This window comes from Dromiciops gliroides, chromosome 3 (assembly GCF_019393635.1).
Source record: "Dromiciops gliroides isolate mDroGli1 chromosome 3, mDroGli1.pri, whole genome shotgun sequence".
Classification (NCBI taxonomy): Eukaryota; Metazoa; Chordata; class Mammalia; order Microbiotheria; family Microbiotheriidae; genus Dromiciops; species Dromiciops gliroides.
Window position 1 is genome coordinate 289,287,352 of NC_057863.1, and position 11,006 is coordinate 289,298,357.

Here is an 11,006-nt window from a genome sequence, read left to right on the forward strand (position 1 = left end):
TCTTAGGCACTGTTTGACATTGAATGATAACTGCTTCACTTCTCAGACAACACGGGTTCCATGACCCAGCTTTGGAATCAGAGACAGCAGTTAAGTGGTTTCTGCTCTTGCTCTTTACACAGTGTTAGGCTCAGCCTCTTCTGGATGCATGGTGCACTGTTTAAAATCTCATGTGTGGTCGCCTTGTTCCTACCCCAGTATGGAGGGAGAACTAGCTAAGGTTTACTTATAAGCTAGAAACATCAGCACCAGTTTTTGGCATTAAGCATTTATTAAAGAGTCGAGATAGAACACACAGAGTACAGAAAGTACAGAAAGAAAAACCTATCTCTCTTGGGGTTCAGACTGGCCTCCTTCTTGTCCTATCCTTTCTACTACCAACCTGAGTTTCCAGAACAAAAAAGACCAGAGCCAAGAAGCCGGCCTCACTTCCTACTTCTTGTCTCCCTCCCTCTACTTCTTGTCCTTCAAGCCCATTGGTTGGGGGTGGTCTTGTGTTGATGTCGTAGTCCACAGCTTCTGAGAACAACACCGCACCCAGGGCCAGCCAGGCGTAGGCCTCAATTTAATCAACCTTAAGTAGGTTCTCAGTCTCTCAGTCAGTCTCACCCAAATCAATCTTCAGGTGGGGCCCTGGGCCTCTGCCAAATCCCATTATTTTCTCACCGTGGTTATTTCTTGCCCTAGTACATAGCATCAAGCTCCAGTTTAATCTTTATGTTGTAAGGCTCTGCCCTGGCCTTTCTGGATGTACAATCTTTCCCTTGGGCCAAAGGCCTCTGTCTATTTCTATGCTAACCTGGGCTGGAATAGTGACATTATATTCTCTCCTTAGATTTCCTGATCTCTACTTGGTATGGTGCTAACACTTCCTAGTTCTTTATTGGAGTACCTGTGGAAGAGAGCTGGACCATACTGCCCTTTCCTCCTCTGCAACCTTCTTTATCCTTTCTATTTCTGTGGAAGGCACCATTATGCTTTCATTCTCTCAGTTTGGCAACCTCATGTTATTGTTGATTCTCCTCTTTTCTCCCCACATTTTCTATTATTTGCCAGTCTTTCCATATCTACTTCTATAACAGCCCTGGAATTCTATGACTTTTTTCAATGTACACAGCAACCACCTTATTTCAGATACTCATGTCTCATCTAAACTATTGCAATAGATTCTTACATGGCTTTCCTTTCTTAAGTCTCTCAGTTCTCCAGTCCATTCTATATATTGCTACCAGATAATTTTCCTAATGTATCAACTTGAATATATTACTCCCTTAATGAACTCCATTGGCTCTCTACTACCTTGTGGATAGAATAAGACATCCTTTTATTTGGCTTTTAAAGCCTTCATAACTTAGACATCAACCTATATTTTCAGTTTTACTGAATATTCCTTGCCCTCTGATCTAGTCATATTGACCATCTTTCTCTTCTTCATATGTGACATGCCATCTCCTATCTCCTATCATGCCTTTGCATTGGTCATCGCACATCTTCAGAAGACACTCCCTTTTCCCCTGGTGGTGGCATATGCTTGTAATTCCTGCTACTGAGGATGCTGAGACAGGTGGAGTGCTTGAGTTCAGAAGTTCTGAGCTCCAATATGACTAAAGCTGATTAGGTGCCTGCATTAAGTGAGGCATCAAATATGGTGAGGCCCTGAGAATAGGAAGCGGGCAGGCTGCCTAAGGCAAGGCAGAACTGACCCAGGTCAGAAACGGAGCAGATCAAATGTGATTGGGTCATTCCAGTAGTGACTGCTGCATTTTCATCCTGGGTGAGAGAGGGAGACTGAGTCACAAACAAAACAAAACAACTCATAGCAATAGCATAACCTCGTGTGTGAGGCTTTGTGTGATCTCTCGTGCTTTCCCAACTACCTTGTATTTAATATCTTTCCACTTATATGTGTTTATTCCATTTATTTGTGAGCTTTATGTATGTATATGTAGATGTAAATATATATATATGTGCACCCACAGAGTGTGAGAAAATAATTTTGGAACTCCCAAAGGTCCCAGCTCAAGGGGATTGATTTGGATTGACTGGATTGACCGACTTCACTGATTAACTCAAAGTTAATTCAGTTAAAAGCACACCTGCCTGACTCTAAAGAGGGTGTGTTCTCAGAGGGTGTGAACTCTGACCTCGACACAGGATAACCCTCAAGTCCAGTGAACCAATAGATTTGGGTGATGCTAGCCAATTAGCTTGAAGCAGGGTGGGAGGACCACCTCTCCTTGGGATGCAGAGAAAGCTTCCAGTGAGAGTTTGGCTCTCAAACAGGCTCGTGGTGGAGGACTTGGAGAAGAAGCAGGCCAGGCTGGTGGTCTAGGCTAGATAGACCTTTTCTTAACTTTCTGACCCAGGTGTTCTCTTTTTACTAATACTTGGTATGCTTTAATAAATGCTTAATGCCCCCAAACTGGTGCTAAAGCTTCTAATTTATAAGTAACAAATATATTAGAAATCTTAGCTAATTTTCCCCAAACTTGGGACAGAAATAAGGTGACCACATTAAATTTTACACATCACAAGACACACACACACACACACACAAACATATATACACAAATTTCCATTTATGTTTATTCCATTTACTTATGAGGTATGTATGTATACACACATATATGTATATGTGTATATGTTTGTAAGACAAGCATATATATGTATATGCCTCTATGTTTATATACACATATATACATGATTTTCTTCATGTATAGATTCCCAAATAAGATGAAAAATGGGAAAGTATTCATGATGCTGGCATAGTAGTGAGGAAGACCTGGATTGGGGTCTTGAATCTAATATATTATAGATGAGTTATGATGATAGGCAAATAAATTAATCCCAGAGTTACACAAATTCCCTAAAACTGCAAGTTACAGAATTTGTAAATTTATATGTATATGCATATAGACATATACATGCATGTGTATATAATTAAATTATATATTCAATCTAATATGTAAGAAGTTAAATATATACATATAAGTACAAACATAACTTATACACATGCACAATGCTTATATGGATATATAAATATGTGCGTACACACATATATCACAAATGTATGGACTAAGCTGTGAGAAAATAATGGGATTTGGCAGATACTTAAAGAAATTTCCTGTTTGCTTATGTGTAAGTTCATCTTCTACAAACAGAGAAAACACTGAAAACCATACCTACCTAAACAGAACTGAGTTGGAATACATAAAATATATATAGACACATACCTCAAATATCTACTGCTTACCTCATTTCACTATGTGTGTTTCCCTACAAGATTGTGTTTTGTTGTTCTTTCACATTTGTGAAATATATGCATATATACATGCATATGTATGTATGTAACACTAATATCCTAAACATGTCTAAGTGCCATATCTATTGTTTATCTTCTGGTACAGTAGGAGTTCTGTGTTTTTTTAATAGTTCAAGCATGTGGTAGGTTATTATTAAGCATAGCTTTGATTCTAAATATTCCACCCTTATTTCTGTAATACTTTTAGTTAAAAACAATCATACAAGAGCAAATACGAAAATATTAATTATGGAATCATGAAAACAAACCTGTTAAGGCCCCCTTTATATATATTATATACACTCAAACAAGTCGAGGATTGTCAGAATAGAAGAATAAAGTCATAGTGTAGCTTAGAAAGCAACGCAAATTTGTTAGCCTGCTATCAAAGTGGGAGACAACAAAATTTTCAAATAGTTTAAAAGAATAGAAAAAACAATTAAAATGTAGGACCATTGCAAAATTAGAAAGTGGGTCAATAAACAGAATTTCTCAGAAGACTTCTACAAATTCTCAGTTTTTTTATTTTAAGGGAGATTTTTCTCGCTGCGTTTTTAACTCAGACTCCACTGAAGACCTCCAGTTCATCACCATCTTCTTCCATGACTGAGCTCCATCACACCCTCCCCCCTTCCCATGTTCATAGCCATAGACTTAGCCAGTCCGGGGACAGGCCCAGTAGAAAGCCAAGGCTGTAGATGTAGCCACCATTTATCAGAATGTCTATGCTTTTCTTAACCATTTAACACATCTAAAATTGTGCTATTGTTTTTTTTAATGTATAAGGTATTTTATTTTTTCCGTTACATGTAAAGATAGTTCTCAACTTTTGTTTATACAAGCTTTACAATTTCAGATTTTTCCCCCTCCCTCCCCTCCCTCCCCTCCCTCCCCCCTCCCCTAGACAGCAGGTAATCTGATATAGGTTATATCTATATATCTCTATACATATACATATAGATATAGATATATACACATACATATATATACACATAATAACATTAATCCTATTTCTGCATTAATCCTGTTACAAGAGAAAAAATCAGAGCAGTGATGCAAAACCTCAAAATAGAAAAAAAAAACAACAGCACCCAAAACAAAAGAAATAATATGGTTCAATCAGCATCTATACTCCACAGTTCTTTCTTTCTTTTTTTTTCTTGGATTTGGAGATCCTCTTCTATCATGAGTTCCCTGGAACTCTTCTGTACCATTGCATTGGTGAGAAGAATATAGTCCATCATGAGCTGTGAACTGATCCAACCATTCTGGAGAGCAATTTGGAATTATGCCCAAAGGGCAATAAAGCTGTGCATACCCTTTGACCCAGCAATTCCACTTTTAGGTCTTTTGCCCAAAGAAATCATGGAAGGGGGGAAAGGGACCCACATGTACAAAAATATTTATAGCTGCTCTTTACGTGGTAGCAAGGAATTGGAAGTTGAGGGGGTGCCCATCAATTGGGGAATGGCTGGACAAGTTGTGGTATATGTGCTATTGTTTTTATTGTTCCCATATTTTTTTTAGTTGTCACTGATATTTTTTTGAGTGTTGTACCTCAAACTCCATTTTTCCCATAGGCTCTGTGGTTTTTATTGTGTGATTTTACATAGCCCAGTGATTTTAGAAATGCATGTGGGGAGCAGCTAGATGGCGCAGTGGTTAAAGCACTGGCCCTGGATTCAGGAGTACCTGAGTTCAAATCTGGCCTCAGACACTTAACACTTACTAGCTGTGTGACCCTGGGCAAGTTACTTAACCCCCATTGCCCCGCAAAAACAACAACAACAACAACAACAACAACAACAACAACAACAACAACAACAAATGCATGTGTCATATTATGGTAGAACTTATTATGTATGTATATATGTATACATACATTCACATATACCTGTGCACACACATATATATGTTTATATGTCAAAGCCATTATGTGTATATGTATATGCATACATGTGTATATATATGTATATATTCTGTAATAGATAAATGGTCAAAGGATATAAACAAAGAACTCTCAAAAGAAGAATTGCAAACTATTACCAACTACATGATAGAATGCCACAAATCACTAATATCGAGAGAAAAGCAAATCAAAATAATTTAGAGGTTTCAATCAGAGAAGATGATAAAAATGGGAAAATCAATTTTAGATACATTTTGGGAATATAGTCACAGTGGTATGTTGTTGGTGTCATTGTGAAATGGGACAACCATTTTCAAAAATAATTTAGAATTATGCAAATAAAATAACTAAAATGTTTATACATTTTAATCCAGAGATTCCATTATTGGTCTTCTTCTCCAAGGAGGTCATTAATAATAAGAAATTCCTCATGTAAAAGAATGATCCAAATCACAAAAGCTAAAGCACATAATTTTGATATAGTCCAGTGTATTCAAGTCAAGTCAATGAATGAATGAATGAATGAATGAATTAAGCACTTCTGTTCTTGAAGCTGAGCTATGTGCTAATGATATGAAGATGAAAATAATCCTCACTCTAAGAACTTTCAGTCGAATAGGGTAAACAACAGGTAAATAGTTATGTACAAAGAAGATCTAGAAAAGAGGATAACAGAAATAATCTCAGAAGGAAGGCACTGACATTGAATTACTGGGAAAGGGATCTTGCAGAAGGTGGTATTTTAGTTAAGAACCTGAACAAAGCCATGGAATCTGAGAGACTGAGATGAGTAGGGAGACATTCTAGGAATGTCAGACTGCAAGTGGCTGTCACCAAAAGGTAGGAAAATGGGACTTAGATATGATAAATATTAATGAAAGATATTAGAAATATGCTCCATTTGTGTGATGGCCAATGAACTGATATACAATCTCAGGAAATGAATGCCATCCACATACAAAGCCAGAAGGTATAAGGAGGTTCTTGCTAAATAGAGTGACATCTAGTGCTTTCTCCTTGGACAAATGAATAAGTGTTTTAAATAAATGTTTATAAAGTTTGAGAGACATGTTTCTGGATAATTAGTAATTTTATTAATAATGCTAGCATTTTATTAATAAAATAGGTCAGCGACACCCTTGAATGCCTAAAACAGTCATGGTGGCAGGCTCACAGCCTATATACCTTTGGAAAAGTGAGTATTCCACAGGGTGGCAATCAACTCTGATTAGTCAAAAATTAATGAGAGAATTGATATTCCAATGAGCAGTGGGCTAACTCCAATGTGGGGCTAAGAGAATGACATCATGTCACTCTTGAACAAAGAGACTACCTCTATACCTAGCTCCTTCTTATCCTCCGGCAATATAAAATCTACCCCTAGACAATGTTCCTCCACCAAGACACTTGAGTGGATCACAATGGGCAGGAATTCACCTAGATAAGATAATCTAAGTGGGGTAAAATTTTGGCAGAGGTCAGTAATGTCCTTCAAAGGCTGGGCTTCAAACAAGAAAATGAGAACTTTAGAAAAAATGGCTGGGGTTGATCTTTAACCCTAACTCTAATTTATCATATACACCAAAGCAACGCAAATAATTATTTCCAGATAAACTTGTTATTCATTTCTCTTTGAAGGGCTCAGCATGAACAAGGTAAATAGATCATCTATCAGGAGCCATTGCAGTAGAGAAATTAAAAACAAACAAACAATCAAAAACAATGGCCAAAAACTATTCAGGTGAAGTTGACCAGATGCAACCTGAAGAAATCCATGCTGAAATAATGATTTTAAAGTGATTTGGGGATTTATTCTCAAGATCTGCAAAATAGAGGAAGATTCCTCCCAAATAAAAAACATAACAGATGTTTTCATAAATAAAGAATGCATACATTTGTTGTTATTTAAATTCAAATTGATACTTTATTAAATGCTGATACTGCACCAGACACATGCTAGGTCATACACAGGGACAAAATCCAAAACAGTTCCCACAATACACCAAATTCGACTGGCAAGTAGGAGGGGATTTGGGGAGTTATAGAGAAGATGATATCATGGAAGAAATAGTCACACACACACACACACACACACACACACACACATACACACACACACACACACATCCAAAACCCATTCCTGATTCTAAAGATAGTATTTAAGGGGGAGAGACAGTGAGGAGAAAAGCAGAGAATTAGACTCAGAGGGGTGAAAGTAAATAATTTGAGAGTCCTGGGTAGTATTCATTGATAACAGAGTGATGTGAGTAGAAGAATTTCTAAAAGAACAATACTCTAAAGGCTTTTCTCAAACTTACTGGCTCATTGTGTGGGGGGAACAATCTCTTAAAGACAAAGCATGGGCATGATTCTAGTGTAGGGCACCCTTCAAGGGGATTGAGACTCCCTTCTAGAAAAATAGTAAATGTACAAAGTAATACAAAGGTATAATACAGATTTTTATTTCTTCTACCATACCAGGAATACTTAAAACACAAAAGTACTGCTGCTGGCTTCACACTTAAAGTAAATGATAACTTCCAGATACCTTAATGAAATGAAAACAAGTCTGAATCCATTTCAATCATAGGCTGGTTTCAGTGAATTAATAATAATTAATAAATTGTGATTGGCTAAAGCTACACCTATGATTGAGATTGATTCTTTAAGTGCAAAAAGTCCTTGGAATTAGAGTAACATGATTTTTGTTTAATTGGCTTTAGCAATCTTGACCACATCCTAATTGGCATCTATAAAATATAAAGCTAGTTTAGAACAGGGATTATTCTGGAAATTGGATCAAGTATGGTGGTGTTTCAGTAAAAGTGGGGAGGAACCACTTGGGAAGAAGTGAGACCTCAAAATCTTCCCTCTTTTGACCAGTGGAAAAACTTTCAAGCTTCAAAGGATCCAAAGGATTTTGCACTTCCCATCAGTATCCTAGCAGCAACATTCTTAGAGGAGCTGACAGTAGTATGCATTGGAGCGCAAGACAAAGTGGAAATAGATTTATGCTTCTACAAGGAGCACGAAATAGAAGTTACATTAGCCTAAAAGGAACTTTTTGAGCACCCCCAAAATGGGAGAAATTACTTCCAATGAGAAGGAGCTTTAAGGTACCCCCTTTGGCACATGCGCTCTCTCTAAGCTTGAGTCCATGTTGCTTTGGACTTTGTATATACTTGTGGAAGAATATGTCACAGATTTTAGGAGGGATATTTTGTACCAACTGCATTTACTGATTAGTCAGTACCACTTTAGCAAATTACCCTTACAAATGGCTAATTGTTTGGCTGATTAAATTGATTAAATTAAATTTATAAATTGATTACATTTTTACTTTTGTCTCTGACCTGCACTGTCTGAGACACTCATAAATCCAGATCTCCTAGCAATATATCTAGGTTATCGTGTAGATTTTCTTGGATCCTTCACCTGTGGAGATCACCTCCTTCCTTATCTCCCCAACTAGATGACCACCATGGAAACTTGGAGACCCATAGGCATAAGGTAGCCAGCAAGACTAGGAATACTTATCCCATATTTGCTGTTTGGTCATCTTTTCAAAGAAAACCCTAAATGGGGTCTTGAAGAGTCAAACATGACTGAAAAATAACTAAACAACATCTGTGATTAGGAAAGAAATAAAGCTGAAGAGGCAGCCAGAAATATGAAGTCCACTCTCAGATTCATCTAGGTAAACATATACTGTTGCTGTCATGACTATGAAATTGCCATTGCCATTGCCATTTGGAGTACAGGGCAGGGCAGGGGGAAGAATAATTATATATGTAATATATTATAACATGATATCATTATATGTACTACAAAATAATTATATTTATAATTATACAATAGTACATAATAATATTTAGCATATAAATCCACACATCCTAACTTCCTTGTTGCAAGTTCAAGGGAAAGTCTGCCTGAATCAGCAACATGCTTCAAAGAGAGGAAATAAGAAAGAGAGAATGGATGGTGTCACTTAAAGTTGGTTATGTGGATCACTCTTTCTGGTTCACTAGGCAGTGCTCTTGGTTGAAGCTTTGTGTGGAGAAACAAGGTGACCAGTTAGGAGCCTCTGACTGTGTGTGTTCTTTAGTAAGGGTCTTTGTCTAGGTTCATCACTGAACATGCTTCCAGGGCTGCACCAGTCCAGCAGATCAGAGATGCTCCCCTGATTATCTTTATTACATTATTGTGTGTTTTATTTTGGCTTGGTTGGAGGAAGAGTTCATGGAAGCGGTGGCTTCTGAATTGTGAATTAAGATAGACTGAGTAGCTTATTTCTGGGAGTAGCAAATAAAGATCATGTTAAAGGACCTGGATAAAAACAAATTTTTAGTCAGTCTTTGGAAAATTTTTCTTAGAAACAGATAGGAGACATACTATTCTTTTAAAATTGTTTAAAATTAAAAAATTTTAATTTAAAAAATATTTTCCCCAATTACATGTAAAAACAATTTTTAACATTAGGGTTTTTGTTTGTTTGTTGCAGGGCAATGAGGGTTAAGTGACTTGCCCAGGGTCACACAGCTAGTAAGTATCAAGTGTCTGAATCCGGATTTGAACTCAGGTCCTCCTGAATCCAGGGCTGGTGCTTCTAGCTGCCCCTTAACATTAGTTTTTAAAAATGTTGAGTTCCAGATTCTTTCTTTCCCTCCCTCTCCTTACCCCTCATTGAGAAGGTAAGCAATTTGATATAGGTTATGCACATGCAGTTGTGCACTTTCTTAATAATAATACTAGTTAGCATTTTCATAGCACTTTAAGATTTGTAAATGCGTCATGTATTTATTTCATTTGATCCTCACAACAGTCCTGTGAGATAGGTGTTATTATTATCCCCATTTTATAGATGAGGTAACTGAAGCCTTGGGAGGTTAAATATCTTGCCCAGGGTTTGTTGTTCAGTTATTTCAGTCGTGTCTGACTCTTCATAAACCCATTTAGGCTTTTCTCGGCAAAGATACTAGAAGTGGTTTGCCATTTCCTTTTCCAGTTCATTTTCCAGATGAGAAAACTGGGGAAAAAAGGGTCAAGTGACTTGCACAGGGCCATAGGTTATGGGCAGGAGGGAACTTAGCCTTTCCTAATTCTAGGTTCACTATGAGACATTGTTGACTTCAAGGCAGCTACTTACCTACTCCACTAGGTAGGTGCTATCCCTTGTCTTCTATACATTTCCCTTTCTCCCATAGTATTTGCATATATTTGAAACCCTTTGCTTATTATTCTTACCTTATGCATTGGTGGCTTTGGTTTATTTTCTTTTCTCTTGTTTTTGGTTGTTCCCAGCCATCAACTAATATATTTTAAGTACCTGCTGTAGAGACATAATCTTCTTCTTCTTCTTCTTTTTTGGTGGGGCAATGAGGGTTAGGTGACTTGTCCAGGGTCACACAGCTAGTAAGTATAAAATGTCTGAGGTCAGATTTGAACTCAGGTCCTCCTGAATCCAGGGCTGGTGCTTTATCCACTGCGCCACCTAGCTGCCCCCTGAGACATACTACTCTTAAAGATAACAAGAAACATTTTGATAGCTTAAAACAAATCTTTGACATTAATATGTTTATTGTCTAAAAAAGTTTTCAACTTCCTTCTGGCAAAAACCTGGACTGACCCAGGGGTCAGGGAGATGAGGAGAAAGAGAGATAAAAGCAAATTTTATTTAAATATTGTATAATTTACAATTCTAAATGTGGGTTCTAATCTGTCCCCCCAGTTTTGGGGAAAAATGACTAAAATCATTGATAAACAAGTTTAGGATTTTTAAGGGTTTATTCAAAGATA